Consider the following 26,945-nt stretch of genomic DNA (forward strand, 5'->3'; position numbering starts at 1 on the left):
CTCCTTTTCTGTTTGGAATACTGGCTCCGACTAGGGATGATGGGACCAGTTTCCCAATCTATTTATGATTTGTGTGCTAGTGGGATGATGTTTTTCTTTTTGGGGTTTTATGGGGTGAATGCTTGTTCTAAATCTAATCTATCTTCTAGCTATTATATGCAATCTATTATAATCAAAGAAAACATCTAGCTTTAAACTATCCCAGGAGTAATGTTTACTTATGCGATCTAAAATAATTTCTAAAAGAAATTGATAATGAAGATCATTCAATCACCATGAGAAAAGAATCCATTTAAAAAAGATTGTTTGGTATAAAAAGTTAGCCAAAACAATTATGAGAAATATATTGCACAAGATTCATTCACATATTCAGCATAAAGAGTAAGTTATCACCATATAGAAGTGCAATAATGACAACTAAACATTCAAACTTTCATATATAAATAATTGAAAATGATTTATTGCTTAACACATAAGTAAAAAGTATTAGGAGATAAAAATACCATTTGTAATAAGTTCTACTCATGAGCTACAGCAATATAGATCTATCTTCAAATCACTTAACATCCACTAAGAGTACAAAAGTGCATTTCAGTAGCAGATATTAAACTCATATAGAAAATAAATCTCGTTCCATTCATTTTATCAAAACCTCCTCAGTGGGGGCAAAATGCACGTTCTGAAGAATTTTTTTTGATAAAACTCTGGACCCCTCTCTAAATGCATGAGAGGGATTTAAATACTACTCTATGAAATCTAAAAATAAATATTACGAAAATAGATGAGGAGGCTTAAACGACCTACCTCATTTTAAGCAAAATTAAACTAAACTAAAACAAAACTATATCTATGATAAATCTTGCATTTGATTCTTTTGATTGCAAATATCCAACATTGGTTTCAAGAGCGTCGGTTGGCCAACTTCAACTTTTAACTGTCCTGCAAATACGGCATTGGGAAGAGCTGGCACTATCTTCTCGGCAGAAGTTATGAGGCACTTCAGAGTAATCCATTGGCTATGTGGTTTTACCAGGTATTGTCAGTATGTTTCCCAGTTTAACTTGTTTACCTGTTTAATCCCCTCTGCCCTTTCCTCTATTGTTTGTTTCCACATTGTTTGAAGCTATTGTGCCTTTGGAAGGAAGCCTAGAGTGGTCTCTGCTACCAAATTGGCCTTGTGCAGATTTTCATTTATGCATTCAATGACATTGTTCGCTACTGCCACTGCGTCTTCCATTGCCTATTCTACTTCCTTTAGCCAAGAATCCCATTTCGCGAATAAAATCTCTTTGTGTGATTCGTCAATTTTGGGCATGTCTGCTCTTTTCCCTTCTTCGGATCTCTACCAGTTCAAGAAGTCTGAGACCTTCTTAAAAATTGAATCATATTCAAGTCGTAATTCTACGACTTGATTTGTAATATTATCGCTCATTTCGAAATGGGAATTCCATTGCGAGATCTTCTGGCATAGTAGTTCTTTCTGTTGTAGGAGCTGGGAATTGAGAGCAAGTGCTTCTGTGATAAACTCCCCAATTTTGGGATCGTCTTTATGCAGTTCTATCATACCTTGTATTTGTTCTTCTTTATTAGCCAAACTGCTTTGATGTGCCAATTGCATTTGCTGGAAGTCTTGCTGGAGTTTTGCCAACTGTGTTTCTGCTTCTTGATTGATGCTGACTTGCTGTAACTGCTGTTCCAAAAAAAAAATCCTATCCTCTTTTTCTTTAAGTAGCAATTGAACCTCTGTTGCCTTATCAATAGTTGCCGAAGTGTATGCACCTGTGATCTGTGAGAGCCTAGTTAGATTTTTCGATGGGTCTGTAGTGGGGTCTTTCCAAAGAACATCCAGAGGTTCATCCTCGGGAGCAAGCACAGCATCCAGCTTCCTTTTCTTTCTTTGCCTTCTGATGACAACCTTATGTTGAGGGCTATAAAATACATCTAGAGGAGGAATTTCCTCTATCCTTAGTATAATTTCAGACGAGGGAGCAACAGGAATGTGCTCTATTTCCTGAGTATTGACAGCCCTTTCTATTACCATTTCTGTGGTTGTCTCTTTTGGATTTGTCAGTGGCTCTATGCTCTGTTCTTCTGTGTTAATTAACTTATTAAAATTTTCCCATTCCCCTTCTAGATCAATTACAAGTGGCTTTGTTGGCTTTGTAAGAGGAGTGGGAGCTTCAGCTTGTTTTGGGGACAAAGCCTGCTGATCAGGCTTTTTTGTAGATTGAGTTGTGTCTTTTATTGACTCCTCGCTTCTGCTGTGTTCACTCTTGGATTGATCACTAGACTTTTCAGCTGATTCTTTTTCAGAACTTGTTTTGGACTTCTCTTTTGAACCTTCACTTATGCTAACACTGGGAGTAGGCTCCCTTATTGGTTCAATGAGCAATTGGTCCAATGGGACCTTTGATAACTGCTACTCTCTGTAATTGTCAAACTTTTGGAGATTTTCCTGGTCAAAAACAATCCGTGCAGTATGTTGAACCTCTCTCAAGGTTTTTTTCTGCAAAAAAACATCGTCAAAGGGATCTTCTTCATGGGAAAATACTTTTATTTTAATCATTGTAGTAAAATTACTTACAACACCAAAGGGATCATATTGTCTCCCCAGGAACTTTGGTAGTTGTAAACATAATACATTATCAACTTCTTTGAAAGCATGACCTAAGTCATGCAATGCAAATGCTCCACATATTACAGGAAATTGGGGCCAAATGGCCTTCTTGGAATCTTTCAGTACCTTGCTCATTCCCCCACGCCGCAAGTCTAATAGGCTATCTCCCTAGCCATCAGTTTGTCGGGGACGTAAAAAGGTAGCACATGGGGTGAAGTAATGTTGTCAAACACTCTGACATATGTGAACAATTCTTCCCCAAACCACCTTGCCATAGAGAGAATATCCACTTCATCTTCGGGGAAAACCTTGGGGCATCTTGGTTGTAGAGCATTTTATAAATCGGGAGCATAACTCCATGACAAATTTTGAAGAAATGTGGGATGAAATTGGATTCCCACAATACTTTGTGATAAACCTGAATGGGAAGTGGATTTTGTACCGTCCACCTCCATCCCATAATAGGAAATTTGGAAACAAAACAAATAGCATCCATAACATAGGCACTCAAAAATAATGGAGGGTAAACCCTCAAAGCAAAGCTTCTTTTAGTTTTGTATCCTAAAATTGTAGTGGCTAAATTGTCCGACAGGATTTGAGCCCAATCCATTATTGTGGCATTGGTAGCTGCATCCACTAGAGGTAACCATTCTAATGAAAACTTGTTGATGTCTGGTTTCCCAAATAGTCTACATAACATTGCAACGAAAAAATAGTAAGGAGAACAGAGAGAGCCAATGGTGTACATACCTTTTTTATCCTTCTTCAATCTTTCCTCATTGTTTGACCAGTGCTTTGTGCATTCCGCCAAGTCTTCATTCTCCTTGGAAAACTTTTCTACAAATTGCTTGTTGTATCGAGCTTGGGGTTTTGGTAAGTGGTACATACGCCTCAAATTATTTTGAGTAAATGACCCCATGACCTCTTGGATTTCATTTTGAACTCTCTATCAGATATGTCTGCGTGATCTATAATCCATTTCACCATATCGGTGTAGGGGAGTATCTTTGGCCTCGCCACAATGCGGTGTAGAAACGAGCATGCAAGTTTAGTTAGGGATGCTTCAGAAGAGCCATGTCCATCCGCTGTAACTGTAACTTCCATAATTCTCGGGTGTTCGTCCTCTAACAACTGATACATAGCTTCCTAGGTAGATATCCCTACATCCCTACTACAAGTAGTGTCTGTGAATAATGGGGTCATTTCTGTCTTCTCAGATGTGGGAGCCTTGCCTTTCTTTCCCATTTCTTCGTGTGTTACGCTCTATGTGTTCTTCCTGAAAGTTGCAAGCAGAGAGAAAAAATATGATAAAAATGATATTAAATGCAGGAATAATCAATAGAAAGATGAAAATAAGGTGATAAGAGGTCTTTAATTTTGAATCACATCAAAAGATATCAACTTGCATCAAATGGTCCTTTACAGTTATCCTAATCATTTTTAATAAATGACCACTAATGGACCGTTATGCTAAACTTTAATGTTCATAACTTTGCATCAAACATCGGAAAGTACTCTCCTAGAACCCTGAGCCCTTCAAATTGCAATAAAAGCGATTTTGTGATTTGCTTCGCAATATCGCAGATCACTATATCGCAAAACTCATTTTTGTTAAGAACCATCGTTACATGAGCTGCTGTGATATGCAATTTGCGAGATGTTATCACATTTCACAATATTTACTTTCGTTTCATAAAGTAGCACCGCGGTATTGGAATTTGCGATGCGATGAGGTTATAAGCTTCATGATCTCGCATTCTCATGGATCGCATTTTCAAGAGGTAACTTTTATAAGGGATGTCCGTTATAACCTTTTGCGATGCGAGAATAACCTTTTTTAAAGCGAGTTTTTCAAGGTTTTCCTTAATGTTCGTGACTTTTCCATTTATAAATTTTTTCTTAGGCCTTATGGTCATGTAGCACTTTTTATAAGAAACTCGTAGTTTGTGAAGTTTTATGCACTTGGAATATGAAGAGGTAAATTTCCATGTTTTAGCAAGTTCCACTTTGACATCTTGTTTTATTTTAAAAACAAAAAGGCAACAATAAATGTTAAGATTTGATTTTTTAGAAAGGTCCCCATTTATTAACGTTATTAATAACACTAATAAAAAGGGGGTTGTTGATAGGCACAACACAACTCTATGTTTGTCCCTCCCTATGTTCTTATTTTTCTCTTTCTCTCACCACCCCTCTCTCTCTTTCTACATATTTACCTATCTCTCTCTCTCCGTATCTACCTATCTTTCTTGTTGGGTAATTTAATTGTACTTTAAATTAATTTACATTAAATTATCAATCCAAGTAGGTAAACTTGCGAAGTACATGACACAATATGTACTAGGAGTTTATATTCAACCTTTGTCCTAGAAGAAAGAATTATACCCTATGAATAATAAGAAATCAGAACTTAATTTATTAAATTAGGAAAAAATTATTTTATGGAAGTATGAAATATTAAACTAACGGAAGGTATGATTTAGGAAAGCAAGAGATTTTAATTCTAAGAAAACATTTGAAATTTATACTGAGGAAAGCACACAAACATTTGATCTATGAAAGTGAGAAATTCTAATCTCTAGGAAAAGATGTAAATCTAGGCTAGGAAAGTAGGAGATTTTTCTATAATAGCACTTGATTTTTAATCCAACGTAGCATTGAAAGTATACGCTAACAAATCAAGAAAGTTTATACTATGAAATAAAATAGACTTATGCTATGAAAGAAAAAATATTTACATTATAAATGTAATAAGTTTGATCTAAATAACATGCTTAATTTCATGAAAGCAAAGATAATTATTCTAGGAAAATAGACAGACTTTAATCTATGAAGGAAAACTCTTAATCTAAAGCAAACTTTGTAATATTATACCATGAAACTTGACTAGAAAGTTTGGCTTGAAAAATATTTATATGAATCATGTTGGCACATATGGTGCAAATTATATGTTGCACTATTATACAAATGACTACAGAACGAAACGATTGGCTACAAATCTTTGTAAGTGCATGAATATCATATATATATATATATATATATATATATATATGATTGGAGAACGAAACGATTGGCTACAAATCTTTGTAAGGGCATATGCATATATATATATATATATATATATATATATATATATATATATATATATATATATATATATATATATATATATATATATCTCAAAAGCTTGATTTAACCATATAAGAGAAGAAAGACAATGAGTAAAAACTTGTTAGACTAGCTGTAAAAAAACAATTTCTAACTATGAAAGGGCATAGTAAAATATAGATGAAATAAAAAAAGGTAAAATGAGTTATAATATAGGTCTCACATGCCGCATGGGCACCCTCCAAGTGATTCACGAGATTAGAAACACATGGAAAATTTTACTAGCGTTATTGCAATATAGTCATTAATACTCAATGGTAGCAAAAGGTGATGACTGATATTAACTTGGAAGTTATGCACACATAATCATTAAAAATTGCATAATATCTCTATATCTATGTCACTTGTGCTTGAGTCTATTTATAATTTTTTTACAACAACTAACTCAGAATGATATTATTGTAAATCAATGAAGATAAAGTATGATTTAATGTCTGATTACAATTTGAAATTGAATGCTAATAAATTCATGATGTCTTTTGAAATCTAATGTTGATAATTTGTTGATGACTTAGCATATCATATGAAGATAAATATAGATGCATTAGCAGTTATTATTTATATTCCTTACTTCCTAAGGATGATTGTGCTTATTGGAAGTCGTTCAACTCCTAGGTAACAATTCTAGTGTGGTATGTCTTTGATTTTCACACAACATGATGATTGACTGTAGGTTTAACCCAGCCATTGTGATCATATTATGACCCATTTCTTGTACTAAATAGGTGGAATACCATGTCAAAACTATTTGACACCTTTTCATATGTTTGAGTTGGTATTGTTTCTTTAGGAACAAGTGGAACCTTAAACTTAGCTACAAATTGTTACAAGGGCAGCAAAAATTGTCAATTTCTATGATTCTTATATATTGTATCAATTTAATAATGAAAAACATATATAACTGTATCAATATTGTATTGATTACCTTTTTATCCTTTTGTAGCTTAGTTTACTTTGTTTATGCAAATTATGACAAAAAATTGTAAAGATAGGTTGGTCCTTAAGGTTTCTATGAGATATAATGGATAAAACTAGAGTAGAAGATTGTTAAAGAGGTGTTAATTCTTAGGCTCAACATTCCAACATGTTTACGATGTTGCATGTCCTTATGCATGTTAGAAAAATTACAAAATTTTGGCAACTTATTGATTAAAATGATGGTTTCAGATTCTTGGATTATGATATCCAAGTCGCATCTAGTGCTTTTCTTCTTCATTGTAACATACCACAAGAACATCCTCACTAAAATTTTTCCTTTAAAACTTATTATTTTCTATTGGAGTGCTTTGTTGGAGCTTTTGAGCCTAAAATTCTTGTGATCCTAATGATACATTCTTCTGAGGATTTTATGGTTTTGTTCCTTGAGAATCTCATTTTCTCTTTTCACATGATTCTCTAGGACTTCCAATTTAGTTATTTCTTGTTTTAATGCTCTAATAATATCTTGTTAGAAAAAAAAGGGAAAAGCATCATCATGTACAAGACTGTGGATGGTAGGTGATGGAATGTCACTATTGAAAGCATATTCAAGAGTAGGAGAGGGTTCCTTTACCTTATCAATATGTACTTCTTTCTCCAATGTTTAAAAAAAATCATAAACATGTTGTTTTATTTCATCAACCTCTAGACTCCTTTCAGGAACTATTGGTGATGACTTTTATTATTTCATCTGTACAATTTACAAATTCTCAGGTGAAACAGAGTTGTGTACATTTTTCATGCTCCTTATAATCCTTTTGTATTTATTTGTATCCTCTAAATTATCTATTTCCTTTGAATTCTTTCTTTGAGTGCTTTTGTTTTTAGGTACAAGTATAACAACATCATTTTTATTTGCTCATGTTGGCTTTCTTATTGGTTTTAAACTATATTCCTTTGATTTTCCTTTTTTTGGTTTGACTTTTTACTGTGATTCCATTTATGCTTTGTCTTTAATGAATTCTCCTTATCAACAATTTCAGAAATTTGGGTTTTGTCAGAGTCAAAAACGTCTTCGACTTCCAACATTGTTGGATCCTTGAGCTCTTCAATGTTATTTTATGTCTCTATGGGTATAATCTCCTCTATAACTTGTGTTTGCATTTCCTTGGTATTTTCATTGAGAGTGCTAGGTTTTGAAGTTAAAAATCTACCTCTTCTTATTTCCCTATTTGGACTAGTACTCTCTTCTTCTTCTTCTTCTTATACTTCTATGAAATGATTTCTTACCAAGAAACTTTCCCAATTCTCATTATGAAGTTTTAGCTCTGCTTCAACAAGAATATTGACTAACACAAAGTGGTATAGATCTTTGTATATGTTCCTAGAATTCCTTTGGATATTGAATTCCATCTTTCTAAGACTATCGATCAAATAGCAAGACAAATTTGTTTCCTTTCCCTTCAATAAATGCATAAAAAGTATAATATGGCAGAAAAGAATGGTTCCATACTTGCCTTCAGAAGTAATGAATTTACGGAGGATGAAGAGTAGATTCCTCCAATTCCTCTTGAACATTGATACCGGTATACCCTTTTTTGAAATTGTGATTTTCATGCTAGGGTTTTTACGTAATGTTCTCCATGGATCATCTCTAAGATGTTGGAATTTAAACTAGTTTTCCCCTATCTTTTGTAGTCTTGTGCCTTCTACTAAGAATGATAATATCACCATTAGTATAATATAACCTATATTTGCTTCAACACCATCAAATGATCTTGTAAATCTCACCACTTCTATATCATAGCCTTGAAACTCATCAAAGAAGCTCAACCATCCAACCCTTTTTAATTGTTTCTTCCAACTTGGATAAGCCTTGAGAAATTTTTCACCTTTAGGTTCCAAAAGAATGACAACACCCATTTCCAGTGCTAGGAATTTCAACTTCTGAATACACATTTTGTAAACTGCTATAGGATATTTGGTTCTTATATGGTCAAGGAAATGAAAATATTTCTTCAGGAGTGATGGAATGAAATGAAAAGGGTGATAATTATGATATGTATAGGTGGTGATGGGTAAATATAGGACTATTCAATCATACCATGATTACATAATCTCTTAATAATATTTTTTTTATTATATAACTAATTTGATGATTTTTCAGTATTATGTTTTTAAATGGGATTGGGATTATTACGATTGAAGGGATAGGAAGTATTATTAGGATTTACATGATAGGAAGCATGAAAGAAATTTTCCATCATTAACTGATATGAGGTTATTTATAATATGTCGTTTTTATTGAGCTATAATTAAAAACAATAGGTAAGTCCAAACATTCTAGGCCTATAGTTTGAATTTAATAAAATAAACATATATTTTGTTTGTTACTTTGCAGGATGTCCAAGTAATACTAACTTTTGGGATTACTTATTGATTTAGAAATAGATCCATGACTGGTGCTTAGATTAAATTAGCTAGCTACTGAATTTTTCACTGGCTATGAAATTTTATCAGGGTCAAAACATTAAGAAATATCATTCTTCAAAATAGGATAATGATGTTGAGGTAAATGATTCTAATATTTATTTAAAAGTGAAAAAAAGTATTCAACTATGAATCTAACATTTTCAATTCCTGAAAGGAAAAGTGGGGAAATCTTGGCTACCAAAAACTTGGTTTTCAACCAAGATTTTTGTATATTTATGCTAGCATGCTAGTTTTCTTAACTATAAAGCTTTATATATATTTATTTTATATTATTTTATTAAATGTAAAATAGATTAAATGAAATTTTGTGGAGGAGGACAAGCTCTTTTTTCCACCAGCTTCAACTCGATACTATGCTACAAATTTTGAATGAACTCTTCTCTTGTAAAGGGATTATGATAAAGTTTTATTTTATTCCCATTAACACTAAAAATGATTCCCTCCTTATTAATATTCTTGATTCTTACTACTGAGAAGGGCGTAATCAATGTATTTGGATTTCCCTTGAAAATATTTAATTTTTGAATCAATCAAATGGGCTCAACCACCTGGTTTGAACTTCTTTATTTTGATAAATTCATCATGCCATCTCTTCCTTTGTTGTTGAATGATATTTTTCATTTGAATGGCATCTTATGTGATTTCATATAACTCATTGAGTTGCTTCAATATTTGTTTTTGGGATTCAAAGAGATTTGTACCCAATTTTGTTGTTCTTCTCTATGATTCTACTTGGAACTCAATAGGCTGTAAAACTTCCTTTCCATAAACAAGCTCATAAGGAGTGTGTCCAATAACTTTTTTCCATGTGGTTTAGTATGCATGGAGTGCTTCTAGAAGTATTTCTTCCCAATCCTTCAAATTTAGAAGCATGGTATTGATTAGTATGGCTTCAAGAAATTTGTTTGTTTTTCTACTTATCCAGTGTCTTCTGGATGATATGTAATGGATTTGAGATGCCTAATTTTGTAGTGCTCCATGATTTCCTTAAAAAGTTTGGATGTGGATTGTGCACCTTTATCTTTTAAAATTTCTCTTGAGACACCAAAATGAGTGAAAATATATTCAGAAAGAAATGCAACAATAGCACTTTCAAGAGAAAAATTTAATGGCTTAGCCTTTACCCATTTAGTGTCATAATCAGTGCAAACAAGATTGTATCTTTTCTTCTTGGAAGTTGGTATAATTGGACGAACAAATTCTAGAGAAAAAATTTTAAATAGCTCTATCGGTATTTTTGGTTATAGAGTAATTTCATATTATTAAGTTTCTCCATTATTTGACAATTGTCACATCTCTTGACATATTCCTTGGCATCCTTAAAAAGAGAATGTCAATAATCTCCTGAGAGAGTGACTTTGTATGTAGTTCTCCTATTGGAAAAATTTCCTCCACAAGGTTCATCATGACATGATTTGAGTATCTCAGGCACTTTATCTTCTCGTACACATATTCTAATGATTAGATACGCTCCTATTTGGTACAGTTCTTGTTTCATCCAAGGGTAAGGCACACTGGATCTGATAACATTTTGTCTTTATTTGGTTGATAATTGAGGAGGAAACTTTCCCGCTACTGAATAATTATCAATATATGCAAACTAATGAGATTTAGTAGATATTGCAAAAAGATGTTCATTAGGAAAACTATCCTCTACACGAACTCTTGCATTAATATTTTGTATCCTAGAAAGAAAGTCAACACTTGTATTTTGCTTTCCAGCTTTGTCCAATATAGTAATGTTGAATTCCTGTAAGAGTACACAAATGTAGCCAACATCACATTGTGACATACATAGCCTCAATGAGACAATTAATCTAATAATAATTGCCACAGTGTTACATTACATTTAAATTTATTCAATATTGCATTGCAACATTATAAAATTGGGGTTCAATATTAAGGTTTATAACATTAAGCTTATGATTTATAATATTAATGTTAGGGTTTGATATTAATCATATGGTTTATATTCCTAGGGTTTAATATATTAAAATTAGAGTTCAATATATTAATATGAGGATTTATAATATTAATGCTAAGGTTTAATATTAATCTTAGGGTTTATAATCCTAGGGTTTAATATATTAAACTTATGGTTTAATATATTAATCTTAGGATATATAATATTGATAATAGGGTTTACAATATTGAGTTTTGATAATGTTAGGGTTTATAATATTTTGTTAAATACTATGGTTTAATAATTTGACGTTGCAATCATACAAAAATCTATCTAGCATCACATTGTGACAATGATTGTCTCAATGCGATAATCAATCTAACGATCATTGTCACAATGTTACATTACATTACAATTTATTCAACATTGCATTGTAACATTACAAAATTGGGGTTTAATACTAGGGTTTAATATTTAGTTTATAAAAGTAGGATTTAATATTATGGTTTATAATAATGATTTTAATATTATGGTTTACTATTGGATTTACTATTATGGTTTTTTATATGAAATTTCATATTGGGTTTATAATAATAATCCAAGGGTTTATAATATTGATCTTAGGGTTTATGATATTCATATTAAGTTTTATAATCCTAGGATTTAATATATTAAGCATAATGTTTAATATATTAATCTTACAATTTACAATATTAATCTTAGAGTTTATAACATTTGGTTTAATATTGTGACATTGGAAAGGTACATAAAGCTATCCAATGTTGCATTATGACAAACATTGTCTCAATGCAACAATCAATCTCAAAATCGTTGTTGTAATGTTACATTACATTTCAATTTATTCAACATCAAATTCTAACATTACAAGATCGGGTTTAGTACTAGGGTTTATAATACTAGGGTTTAATATTAGGGCTTTTAATATTAGGATTAATATTAGGGTTTAATATTTGGTTCAATATTATGGTTTTTAATATTTGGTTTAGCAATAGGATTTCATATTGGGTTTATAATATTGGATTTAATGTTAGGGTTTTTAATATTGAATTTATATTATTGGATTTAATATTATGATTTAATATTAAGTTTATAATATTGATTTAATATAGTGATGTTAATTTAAAATTACTCACATCATCGAATATTTAACTTATACTTACCTATATTAAAACCCTAATATTTATACCCAATGTTAAAACCTTATACTAAAACCCAATAAAAAACTCAATATTAAAACCTCAAAATAATACGAAATATCATACTTATATTATAATTATATATTAAATAAGATAAATGTTATAATATTAATATTATAATTATGATATAATAATATTAATTAGTATAGTTATTATTATAATTATAATATAACAATACTAAATCCTAAGGGTTTATATTAAGATTATAAACATTTATATTCATGAGTTTATAGTATTAATTCAAAGATTTGATATATTAAATCATAGATTAATATTTTTATAATAATAGTAATAATAATAATAATAATAATTATTATTATTATTATTATTATTATTATGAATATTTACATTAAATCTCTACTATATACATTTTAATTATCAATTTGGTTGATGTAGGGCTATCTACGTATATCAACCACCTTTAATAATGTGGTTGTCATGTGATTGATATAGTCTTATCCACATATATCAACTATATGTAGTTGTGCTAGTTGTAATTATTCTCCACCAAGACACAATGGTGTTATTAATATCAACCATATAAAAATCAAACTATATATTTTTTAATCATTAACTGGACAAAGTATCAAATTTACATTCTAGAAATCATATATTGACCAACCGTTTTTCCAATCTCGATAACATACTAAACAATGGAAAGTAGCATCATACACTAGAGTCATGTGAGCATTGTTAGATTTAAATTTTAACATACATGAATAAGTTACAATGGCTCATTGATTGGTATTTGAAGGGTAATAATGAGATCAGTTACCCCTAAGTGCAAAGTGTCGTGAATCACTAAACAAACTGGACCTTATTCTTCATTACTTGAAAAATCTTTAAAAAAATTGGGATACATAGTATATTTTTTAGTGAGCTACCTCATAAACTATGTCATTATGGACTTGTTCTTATATAAAACATAAAACATACAAAACCAATACCACGGGAGAATATATCATCACGAGAATTAAAATTAACCACGGATTCTCAAGGAACTCGATCACAATCCTTTGGGAAGGTTTTGCACATCACTAAGATTGTTGTATACAAAATTGATGTTGTTGCATTTTCCCTTGACACCATATATCGTTGCCTATTCTTGGACTGGAACATATACCATATTTCTCTAATAGTACCTCTAAAGGATGATTTCCTCGTATTAAACCTAGGACTCGTTGCAAACAATGTCAAACGACGTCTGGTATAATCCTCATTTGTGCTATGAAAACTTTAAAGTGGTTTTGCCTATTCAAGTAAATCAATGTATTTCCTTTTAGTTAATTACTAAAGAAAGAAATTTTAGACTAGATGTAACTAAATCTCATTGAAAGTATAGTAAAATCCTTTGAGGCATGACTGGAGGAACTAGAGGACAAATCGTTGGAGGTAAGCTTTGGACAAAGAGTAAACGTTAGTTGTAATGACAAATGAGAAGAGGAAATGTACAAAATAGATCTCGAATTAATGAATATGCAGTACCACAAATTGGAGAGATTGTTTTGTAATGCTAGCATCAATGTTAACCAATAGTGTTGAACCTACCCTGGAAACCTTAGGCAAGATAATGTCACTTCAACTTAGAATTGAGCCTAAATGCATCACCTAGTAGTTAGGTTAATATGCTACTATGGTCTTAACGCTTCAACATTAGTCTGAATTTTCATCTAAGTTAGAGAATTTTGTAGCCATTGTACTGGATCCTAAGATCCAAGGTGGTTGTTGGGGCTTTTAATTTCTCAAAATAAACAATTAATTATCTAAATATTGATTTATCAACCAAGGAAACATCCTTTTATTTCAAGGAAATCAACAAAATCTTTGCAAGGAACTACAAGAGACTAACATTGGTTCTATATGAGATCTCCTATGATCCTTTAATCATATACTTGTGGAAAACATATCTACATATGCAAACTCTTAAAGCATTTTAGATCTAGCAAAACCTAATGAACAAGAAAGGTAAAAATCAAAAAGTAAATATTGAGGCCAAGAGTAAATTATGTCTCTATTTTAATCAAAACCACACATATATAAATGAGATTCTAATGAACAATTGAAATTAAAGATTAAAAAATAGTACTGACCTAGATGAAAACTCAACCTATGAGTTAAATCAAGGAACAACACATAAAATCACCAATTCTATGTTGATAATCCAATAATCATTCATCTATTTAATCATTGTAGGAATAAATAAAAAACCATTATTAAGTAATATCAAATCCTATTTCAAGGAACAATAATAAGAAATCAAAGAAATAGTAGGTATGTATATAAGGAACAATACACGCATGAAATATGCAATAACTATATTGTTATCATAAATACAAGTTACAATCAAACTTGAAATTGTTGAAAATAGCAACAAGAATGCTAAAAATAGAAATGCTATAAATAGCATTGCTATAAATAACATCTTAGGTACCAATGTCGGAAATAGCAACAAAGAATGATAAAATAGAATTGCTATAAATAGCATTTCGGGATACATTCCAATTTTAGTTAGTCCCTGAACTAAAATTGAAAATTAAAATTCGAATTTGATCTTAGCAGCTGTTTGAAAAATAATTAATTAATTCATCTTGAGTTAATTAGTTCTAGGAAATCAAACATGAAGTCTATGTGAAGACATGCAACAGTTTCTTCATTAATTGAGGAAGTTATCCCTTGATTAAGGAGATTAGGATGAGTTGTACTTTGAGTTGTAATTAGTTAGCTCAGTTATCTAAGTTAAGTCCAATTAGATTAGTTCCAACAGTTTGTGGAACTGATTGTGAGTTCAGTTAGTTAATGCATGCATGCATGTAACTATTGTACTTCAGATAACTAAATATTATCTCATAAATAACTCATGCATGTCAGTTCAGTCAGAGACCCAGTTGAGATCAGAGGAAGGGACAGTGTACTATCAGTTGGAGGATTTTTCCTATATAGGAAACTCATCCATGCAAAAGGAATTATCTCCTTCAAGATTGCGCAGTTATTTCTGAGTTTGGTGAGTTGTGTGAGAGGTGAATTCACACAGGTGGCAGCATTGGACCCCAGGAGAAACTACGCAAGGAAATAGGAGGCTTGGAGGGTTGAGGGAAGGCATATGTTGTGTCTATTCAGTCTATGAGCAACATTGTAGGATTATACTGAGAGCTGGATAGCTTGTGAGCTAAAACCTTGTGTAATCCAGACATATTTCCACTTGTACGATATTACAGAGATTGGGGTTTTTAGCTGAGGCTTTCCCCAGAGTATTCTTCTATGTTCATGTGTGATTGCTTTCTCATTCTCAGTTATATGTTTTCTATTTGATCTTGCTCAAAATCAATTAATCTTCTACAAGTTTGTTGTAGAAGTAGATCTAGTATTTTGCTTTAGTATATTGCATAATTTGTTGATCTATAGTGAGAAATTCTACATGGTATTAGAGCCAAGTATATCAGAGCAAAGGTGATCAAAGGAGAGAATAGTATACAAAGAAGGGAGAAGTTCGGAGTTTGAAGTTCCTGATTATAGAATTCAAATTCTTATCACATCTCAATTTCACCAATGGCGTTCAACAATTTAAGACTCGAGTATGCCCTTGGTGGCAGCTCAAATTATATAGCCTCGAAGGATTGCATGGAAGCAGTATTAGAGGACAACGGTTTGAAGGACTTCATTGATCAAGAAGTCCCCAAGCCAACAACAACTAATGCTACAGAATTGGTGGAATGGAAGAAATGTGTGGCTAGAGCAAGGAGAATCATTCTGGAGGGAGTTCGAGACCACATAGTCTCGAGTCTCCATGGGAAGGAGACACTATTTTCAATGTGAAAAACATTGAAAGCTCTATATCAGAACAACAATGATCAGAGGAAGCTAGCGCTAAAAGGCAAGCTTTAGAAAATCAAGTGTAAAAAGGGCGACACGATCTCGACATAACTGAACAAGCTCACCACCTGCAGGGATGAGCTTGGAAGTGTATGGATCATGACAGCCAATGATGACATGGTGAGTCTTGCTCTCCTCGGTCTTCCTAAGAGCTAGCATAGCTACCAAGACTCAGTAAATGGAAGAGAGAAACTGCCAGATTGGGAATGACTTTGGTCAGATCTGATGCAGGAGGAGATAAGAAAGCACCAGAGATGGTTCTTCATCCAAGGAGGATGAAGAAAATTGTGCCTTAGCGAGTAAGGCAAAGAAAGGGAAGGAGAAGGGCTCTCATCCCAAATCGAGTTCTTCCCATGGTGGGAAGAAGTTTGAAATATAGAAAGTGCGATGCTTTCACTGTCATGAGGTGGGCCATTATGTAACAAATTGTCCACAGAAGAAATCCAAGAAGGGATCCTTGGAAGGATCAGAAGGTGAGGCACTCGCCTCATAGTTCGAATTAGATTTCACCCTCATCGCATGCATGGTTTCATCGATGATGGGTTGCGGTTGGTTTCTTGACAGTGGAGCTTCATTCCACATGACCGACGATAAGAGTTTGTTCAGTACCTTGGAGGAGAAAGACCTCCAATACTCGTAGAGATGGGTAATGAGGAAAAGTATAGTGTCTCAGGTGTAGGCATGGTTGCCTTTCAAAGGGAGCATGGAGCTCGCATTACCTTGACAGATGTGAAATATGTCCCAGGACTAAAGAAAAACTTGGTATCGATCGCGATGCTGGAAGACAAAGGCTATGATGTAGTCTTCAGTACGGGAAAGGTTTTCCTTAGACACATCACCACGAGATAGATGAAGCAGATCGGTTCACGAATCAAGAACCTGTATGCTCTTGAGGTTCAAGATGCATGCAAAGCCTTGAGGAGAAAGGAAACTGATGGAGACTTGGTGGTTGAGAGGGAGAGTACATTACCTCTCAACATGCAGCGGCAGAAGAAGTCTCAATCAATTATGGAGGAGCCATAATTAATGAAGCAACTTCAGGAGGTTATGGAGCAGCCACAACTAGAGAAGCCGAGAGGAGACTGAGTGGAGGCATCCACTCATGTAGAGAGCTCCCGTAGGGGGGAATTTCGAGCCAAGTGGACAGAGGGATCACATGCATCCATACCTCCAGGTAGGAGGGGGCGATGTGGAGTGACAATCCCAAGAAGGCTGAAATAGGGGCAGGATCATTGAGGTACCCAACCTCTTTGATTAGACCTTGCTACGGGAGCCCGGACGAGGAGTAGCAGGACCGGCTGAGTGGGTAGAGATAGATGTGGATGGAGTGGAAGAGGAAGCTTTAGCATTAGAGGATGTTTCTAGCCCAATAGGGAGGTCAGTTGGGAGATCAGTTACTTACTTCTCAGTAACTGAGTTGCAGCACAGCAGTGGGTAGCACGTTGCAACATGATGAGAGGAGGTGCAGTGCTAGGATATAGGACCAACAACAACACAGATGCAGCAGTAGGAATCAGTGTGATTGATGCAGTCAGAGATCAAAGTGACAGAGGCTAGAGCAGTCAGATACTGAAGAGCACAGAGGTGCAGAGTTTTCAGTCGATAGAGGCAATAGCAGTCAGAGACTTTGATGACAGAGGCATCATTCTGATTCAGGTTGGATATTTTTTTTGTCTCTAGAGTTGCTGGAGCATCAACACCAGGGAGAAGTGTTGCATGCAAAACATTCCAAAGGTTTAGGATCGGTTTCGAGTTGAATGCCTTTCTTGTTGAGAGGGAGTGTTGAAAATAGCAAAAAGAAATTCTATAAATAGCATTGTTATAAATAGAATCTTAGGTACCAGTGTTGGAAATAGCAACAAGGAATGATAAAATAGAAATGCTAAAAATAGCATTGCTATAAATAGAATTTCGGGATACATTCCAATTTTAGTTAGTCCCTGAACTAAAATTGAGAATTAAAATTCGAATTTATCTTAGTAGTTGTTTGAAAAATAATTAATTAATTCATCTTGAGTTAATTAGTTGTAGGAAATCAAACATGAAGTCTATGTGAAGACATGCAACAATTTCTCCATTGATTGAGGAAGTTATCCCTTGATTAAGGAGATCAGGATGAGTTGTACTTTGAGTTGTAATTAGTTAGCTCAATTATCTAAGCTAAGTCCAGTTAGATTAGTTCCAACAGTTTGTGGAACTGATTGTGAGTTCAGTTAGTTAATGCATCCTCCAACTAATGGTACACTGTCCCTTCCTCTAATCCCAACTTGGTCTCTGATTGAACTGACATGCATGAGTTATTTATGAGAGAATATTCAGTTATCTGAAGTTCAGTTAGTTAATGCATGCATGCATGTAACTACTGCACTTCAGATAACTGAATATTCTCTCATAAATAACTCATGCATGTCAGTTCAATCAGAGACCAAGTTGGGATTAGAGGAAGGGACAGTGTACCATTAGTTGGAGGATTTTTCCTATATAGGAAACTCATCCATGCAGAAGGAATTATCTCCTTTAGGACTGCGTAGATATTTCTTTGTTTGGTGAGTTGGATGAGAGGTAAATTCACATAGGTGGCAGCATTGGACCCCAGGAGAAACTGTGCAAGGAAATAGGAGGCTTGAAGGGCTGAGGGAAGGCATATGTTATGTCTATTCAGTCTAGGAGCAGCATTGTAGGATTGTACTGAGAGTTGGATAGCTTGTGAGCTAAAGCTTTATGTAATCCGTACATATTTCCAATTGTATGATATTACAAATATCAAGGTTTTTAGCTGAGGCTTTCCCCAGAGTATTCTTCTGTGTTCATGTGTGATTGATTTCTCATTCTTAGTTATATGTGTTCTATTTGATCTTGCTCAAAATCGATTAAGCTTCCAAAAGTTTGTTGTAGAAGTAGATCTATTTTGCTTTAGTATATTGCATAATATGTTAATCTACAGTGAGAAATTCTATAGAAATAACTATTAACCATTGAAATGAAAAAAGAGAAGATAGTTAGAAACTAACAACACACAATCAAACTAATATATTTTAAATATTCAAGACAACACCTCTTCGAAGGAAGCAGGCCCAACTACCCAAGAGTTTTCCTGTCTTAAAGAGGACTGAGATCAAATTGTATATAAAGGAGATTGAATTTAACTAGTAACTCCTTTCATTAAAAGATTTTAGAAAAACAGTACAATCATAATACAATTCTTGTCTCTGTCTTAAGTTCAACAATTGTCCATCCTTGATTCAAAGGTAGGTTCCTATATTTATATTACAACAAAGAATTATAGTAAAGTGTTACAAGATAAGGAATGTGTTGATTCTAGAAAGATCCTCTATCTTTGATGGAGAAGCCAAAAATTTGGTCACTGCAACTAACACCTTATTTTAAGAACAACTTGCACTTGGATATTGTCGTTTAGCTAAAAACCATTCTAGATGAAACTACTCTATGTCAGTCTTCAAAATCCATGTTTATCTAAAAGTCTTGCTCCATGAATTGTTAGCTTAATTATGGAGAATATGACCTTGTTTTCTTCATTATAACATTATTTCATATATAAATAAATTTCACCAAAATTTGAGTTATGAAAAGTGAAAAAATATAAATGTCGTCCAAAATGGATAACAAAATGATATACAAGATAAGGGATTAAATAAGATAAATAAGACAAGTATATGACCAAACATCACCCCCAACTGAGATGATTGCATTTCCTCATGCAACTATTTTCTATTGAACAAAAAATAATTGACATGCAGAGCAGTCAAAGAATAGGTTGCATAGGTTTCTTCTCCTCATAACTCGATTCTAGCTCTAGCTTTGATATCTCTGAATGTTGGATTTTCACCTTATGCAAAAATATCGCTATCAGACTAATAATATGATAGTGGACACCATATCATAGGATAGTGGTATTTTCAACCCATCCAGTAGACACCTAATTTTGTTACTATAGTAGTATAAGAATTGATCTTGGAAAGGGCTTGTTGAAAATTATAAATGTTGAAATGCTCCATGTACTTGATTTCTCATGCAGACCTTGTCAATATAAAATTTTCTCGTCTCATTGTGTCTTCTGAGATATATTTTAGGTATTCAATTCTTGAAATGACTACTCTCATGTGAATAGATTTAGATGTAGAACAAACATTTGATTGTCTACAAAATCTGTTGTGTGTGGGGAATTTACAAAATGCATTTTTGGGTTCCCCCTTGACCCATAATTCGCAATTATTCTCATTTTTCTCAAAAGTAGTGCAATCCTTTTTCTATTTGATTTGATTATGTGCAAAGGATATAAGATATTGGAGTTGAACATCTCCAATGAAGGGAACAATTTTCTCATATCTTTTATCTTCCAACAAGAAATTATGCACGTACAACTCACACAAAAGGTATTGTGTAGTTTAATTTTACTTATGAAAAATTGATTTAAAATCTAGGACATATGAAAATTAATGAGAAAGACCCTATTGTATAGCTTGAACCTTGAGCATCAAGTATTTTTCCACATAGAAAGTATAGTTACAATATGGAGCTCTACAAGCCATAACAACTTGAATCATAGAACAAATTTCATTCTTCTCCTGGACCAACTTTCGAGCTTACCCTTGCAAATTCCCAATTTTTTCTTGGGAAAATTTTAATTCTCTAGATGTTTCTAACTCTACATATGTTAATTCATGAAATTTCTTGATCAATTTATAATGTTGACTTTGAGGTATTTTCTCCTTTTGATGTTCAGCCATAATTCTCCTTAACTTTTGTACTTCAACTTCCAGAATTAATGGTGAATATGACGGTGCATATTGTATTTCTACCCCAATCTCTTTCAATATTACCTCTCAAGTCTATGTTTCTATAGTCTGGCATTGAGTTATCATGCACTTTTTAAAACCTCTATTTTGTCTCACAATTTTCCTCTTTTGATTGCTTCGATGTTGTTTCCCAATTGCCAATTGTAACTCCAATTCTTGTATCTTATTATTCAACATGTAATTGTATTTCTTCAACATTACAACTATTTTAACCAAAAGTACATTCTTCTTCACATCCCTTATGATTACTGGATTTTTGGGTTTTTATTTACAGTCCCTAGAAGGTGTTGCTGGAGGGACAACAGAAGGGATTTGAGCTTCAACTGCTGAAGAATCTACAGGAAGAACTTCAGTTATAGTAGTTGAAGAATCGACAAGAGGGACTTGAGTTATAGTGGTTGTTCCGTCTTTAATATACATAGATTGTAATAAAACTTCCATATTTTATAGTGACTAAATACCTTCAGTGTTCTATACTTCTTAGTTGAAGCCCATTTCCATTGACCTTTGAACTTCTTCAGGGTTTTGTTTTTCTTGGTCTAAGTCCATCTCCTATGATTTTTGAATGCCTTCAATGGTTTTTATTTCGAAATTTATCTCTTATCCCTTAAATCGCAGCCCTATCTTTATTTATTCGTTTTCCAAATCACCTAGATCCATTATTATTTCTATTTTCTCAAGGGTGTCTTGATCCAAACACATTTCCTCCTTCTCACCGCAAGCTTCTCTAGTCTGGTCTATTTCACCCACAAAGATGGTTGGTCTTCTTGGAGGTACAATAGGAGAAAAATTGTATTCTGCTGATAATTTAGTTATTCAGGCATACTTCTTCCTTCCCTTGGGTAATGTGTCTAGAAAAGATGTTATCTGCTTTTCTACTCTATTAGGTTTGTTAGTGACAGGGGTTCTAATTTGAGGATCTCAGTTTGTAAGGATTCTAGTTGAGGAAATTTATATGTTAAGCATTGTGATTGAGGAATTTCCAAGCGGAGGGTTTCTGAATAAGGGGTTTCAAAATGAATGGTCTTGGAATGGAGAGTTTTAAATCAATTTTTTCAAAATTAAAGGTTTAAGGTCAAAGAGTTTCTAGCTAGAAGGTTTCAGTTTGAATGGCCTCTGGTACATACACAATTTGTTCTTCTTGCCCAACAACATTTTCACTTTCAATTTCTTTCTCTTTTAGGGAAACATTTGGTTGCTCATGTGGCACCTAATTAGCTAAATTCTCCCTTTCTTCCCCTTCAGTATTAGTATCATTTTTTCTCTTTCAATTGAAATCTTAGGGTTTTGATTTTTAACTGTAATCTCGAGGTTTGTTGAAAATCCAATAGGAAAATCTTGATTTAATTTTCCCTTGAATTAAATTAGGAGAAAAATTGTAATTCCAAACCCAAAGACAAATTGTATGAGTTAACTAAGTTAATTTGACTTATTTGGCTCAGTTAATTCAACTTTGGGGTCTAACTTGAGTCATGTAGAGTGTCTCCTACTTTATAGGATCCCTCGTGGAGTTTATTTTGAGTTGTAATTAATTAATTCAGTGTAAATGAGTTAAAGTCAGTTAAACTAGTTCCAATTGATGTAGGAACTAGTAGTAGTTCTAACAGTGGGGTGTTTCTTCATGTGTTCAAGAAGTTAACTGATAATTTAGCCATAAATAAGTCATGAATTTCATATTTGAGTGTTACACAGTTAATATTGGAGTTTAAGGGCAAGGTAATATCAGTTGTATAATCATCCAAATTGTGCAGGTGGTTTATGCAGTCAGGGGAAGGCCTATGATGGATTGCGCAATTATAATTAAGGAATTTCCCTAATTAATAGGGTTCAATTCCCAAGGAAATAGTTCAAATAAATAGGCACTTTCTCAAGCATAAAATTTGTTAAGTATTGGCCAAGGCTTGTCTAGAAAGTTGTGAGACAGACAAAGTGTAACACCCTCCTCCCACATCTACCCAAGTAACTAACCAAATAGAGGTAACATGCGAAGAGAGGCTACTATGGTTGGATTCAACCTCCTATGTGACCTTAAGGAAATGGAATCAACATAAACAAAACACATAGACCTTCTACATCGGCTATAGGACCCTTAAGCACCATGCCAACACTTCAGGAAGCTTACCCCTAGGTCCCTTTGATCACTTTCCCTCTAGACATTGTTACAGGTTTTCCTGCCAGCATCTAGGGACTAATTTGTCCAGCTTTGTGCTACCGTCTACGGACTAATTTGTCCAGTTTTTTTCTACCGTCCAGGGACTAATTTGTCCAATTCTGTGCCAGTGTCCCAGGGATTTCAGCCACCTTTTCATGCCCAAATCCTAGGCCACTACCCAAAATGGAATGACTTCTTCAGATCAGTAAAATAACATGGAAACAATGATGCAAAATCAATCATTTAAACAAGCCAAAAACCATCCCCCTACTAGCCATGGCAGGCATTTCGTCAAACATATCACCAACATGTAATCTACAAGTGTAAGCAACATAATTAAGCATATGGATCTCATACTTATATGAGAATCACTAAGAACCATTGTTCCCTCATGTCATTTGTTGCATTATCATCTATTATGCCATAGATATGTTGTCCATTCAATTACAAATAAAAACATGATGGGAGCCATACATAGTTGTTTTCATAAATCATATACATAAATGACATAGTAATAATAGAAATACCATAAATACATCAACCATAGAATCCACATATAAAGCAATAGATTTACGCATGAAAACCAAGGGAACGAATTTCTCATTAATGAATATAGAAACCAACTGGGGATGGGACTAGCATGTTCCACCTGACCATAGATTGTCTTAGCCAAATCTCTCTTCATCCAATCACCCCCATGCCATATTCCAATCATGAATGTGGGACTCATAACCAACTGAAAAGAACCAAACAAGCATGGATTCTACCCAATATTTCCACCTACACCATGAGGAATTTGAATGCCTCCTAGTCTCTTGAGGTTTACCGTAATCCACAGTCGATCGACGGATCACTAGGCCCTACACCGAGATCCACTCTCGTGGTTTTACTGTACATCCCATCTTGGTACTACTAGGCCCAAAGGAGAGCATTCGACCTCTTGGATTTACTATATATCTCGCCATCCACCGACAAGGATTCTTAGGCCCACCAAGGCACACAATCTTGTCTTTACCGCAACCCATAGGGAAGCTCAGGGGTTACTAGGCTAGTGGATTTACCTTGATCCAAAGTCCGATTCAGGGACCACTAAGACATGTGTTTTTCATTTTGGAGATCCACCACACTCAACTTTAAATCCATCCAGCAATCCAGCTCAACCGAAGTATGATAACCCATCTCATCAAGGCTATCAGGAAATGGAAAGGCTAGGCTGAAAACACTATTACATATGAAAAAACCCATGCCATAACAACAAAATAACCAGATGCAATACCATGCATGCGAAATATAGCAAGGAAATCACACATGCAAATCAATACCTGGAAAGAATCATGTTGTAGTTGAGTGATCATGCTCTTCCTTTCTTTATATTTCCCTCATCTTGCCTTCTTTGCATTTTTTGGTCCAATGAAAAAGTGATCCAAGAGAACGTTGTGTCCAAGAGTGAGAGAGAGATAGAATCATGAGAGAGCTCCAAAATTGAACTAACCATGCTTACACTGACCAAGTCTACCCACTGATCCTCAGAAGCCCTTTTATTAATGAGGCCTCTATTTTCTTCATTTTCCATTATTTTCCTTCATTTTCTTCCTCACATGCAACCTGTGACGTTTCACCTTACCTTTCTCCTAATTTCCATTATTTTTATAAATAAAATGCCAATTAATGCATCTTGACTTTCCAAATCCTTTTCCATTGCCTTTGCCAATTTCCTCTAGCCATAATAAGCTGAATGAACACCCACTATGAAGTTTTTCCTACAATTCAACTTGGAATACATGTCCCATCAACCGTGGTCTTATATATTTTTACATGAATTTTTAACTAAGGTTGTTACAGAACCCTCCCCCTTAGGGGAACATCATCCTAGGTGTTCAATGACACCTATAACCAACAAGACTATTGAAGACAAAGCATACTTCCCATGTAGCTTTATAACAAAGCTCATTGTAGTATTTAAAATGGCCATCTGCTAAAACATGACAAACATACCGTTTACTGGAACTTTATAACACAACTCATTACGGTATTTACAATAACAACCACATATACACACATACATATTTTATCAACCAGCAAATAAAAGGATACGATGCCTACATCTACAACAAGGGAATCCAAAGGTTCACACCTCCACCCTCAAAGTAATACCAGGATTCACTTCCTTCCCAAGAAGTCCAGAATCCATTGTCAAAGTCAAAATGTATCCAATGTCCAGTGCTACAATCATGCGCCACTTGTCCTCTCAGTGAACAGTTATTAGCTCATTGTTCTAAGGAACACTCCCAATGTGCATCTGATTCCATCTAGAAATGCTAATGACCAAAACAAATCCATCCCCGACCTTCCCTTCTCTGCTACACAGTCCCTCAGGAAATCTGGTCACCTTTCAAGTTCCCTAGCATCCCCTATCCTGGGTGATCCATCCCTTGGAAAGGCTTCCTCGCATCAGATGGCCAACAACCAACGCATATACCTACCTCAAAAACCATCATATCGATCATAGGATGCTCATGGAAATCAATGGACAATATTGGGTACTAGTGTCCCACAATGACCCTAGTCCTAAAGTACTTTACCATCACATTGTTGCATGTTCCAATTCCTTTCACTGACACTACTAATTCTTTTGGTCAGTTTCAACCACCCAACTGGGCATTTTCGTGCTTCTTGTACCAAGCACATAAATTCCATTAGATTTAAAATAAATTGAAATAAATTCACATCATGCCTCATTGGTAGCTCATCAATAAGGTACACTTGCAATCATGCTTGCTTCCTATCACAACAATTCAAACTAACATCTTTGACCAAATCATCATCTATAAAAATATCACATCAAGTTAGCTTGAAACACAACCACCATTGATGAAAATCAGAACTCACATGTAACCATCATAAACCAGAATCATAGATCACATGTAATCATCATAGACCATAATCATAAATAACATGCATAATTAAACTAAAATAAAATATCGATACTTATCCTTTAGTCGATCCTTAGCTTCTACCTTTGTCCTTATTCTGTATGCACACTGGATTGGCTGCCACACCCTACAAACACCTAGTGCCTTCTCCTCAACGATGCGCACATACACATAGTGCACATCAAACACATGCAACCACACACGAGATACAACATCATGCAATACATGCATCTACACCTAACACACAACACATACACCTACACCTAATGTACAACACAACACAATACATGCACCTACACCTGGGGTACAACACAACGCATATGTACGCCTACACTCGATGTAAAAAAAATGCATACATGTATACCCAGTGTACCACGCCACACAATAAATGTACCTACACTTGACATACAATACATACACAATACATGTACCTACACATGATGTACAACACAACACAATACATGTACTACACGAAGTACAACACAACACGTACACATGTCATGATACCACAACTACATAATGCATGTACATAGTACTACATGCCCACAACATAGCATGTAATACATGCACATAATACCACATATACACCAGTGCCATATGTACAACATGTAGTCAATACCATTTTTACAAAGTAGCACTTGCACAACGTGTGCACAACATCACATGTACATGAAACCACATGCACAATGTGTACACAACGCCACATGTACATCATACCACCTATACAACGTGTACACAATACCACATGCATGACATGTACAAGACACCACATTTACACAGCATCACATGCACGACATGTACACAACACCACATGCACACAACACCACGTGTAAAACATGTACACGACACCACATGCT

The 26,945-nt window shown here is 34.1% G+C and overlaps 1 pseudogene; it reads right to left on the reverse strand.

Annotated features, from left to right (window-relative positions):
* The window catches only part of LOC149172104 (putative E3 ubiquitin-protein ligase LUL2 pseudogene), a 60,791-nt pseudogene extending 58,750 nt beyond the window's left edge, over positions 1-2,041 (reverse strand).
* Between the last annotated feature and the right edge of the window lie 24,904 nt (positions 2,042-26,945).

Source organism: Pinus tabuliformis, chromosome 4_2, assembly GCF_031772625.1.
Source record: "Pinus tabuliformis cultivar Carrire ecotype Pingquan chromosome 4_2, CPIR1, whole genome shotgun sequence".
Taxonomy (NCBI): Eukaryota; Viridiplantae; Streptophyta; class Pinopsida; order Pinales; family Pinaceae; genus Pinus; species Pinus tabuliformis.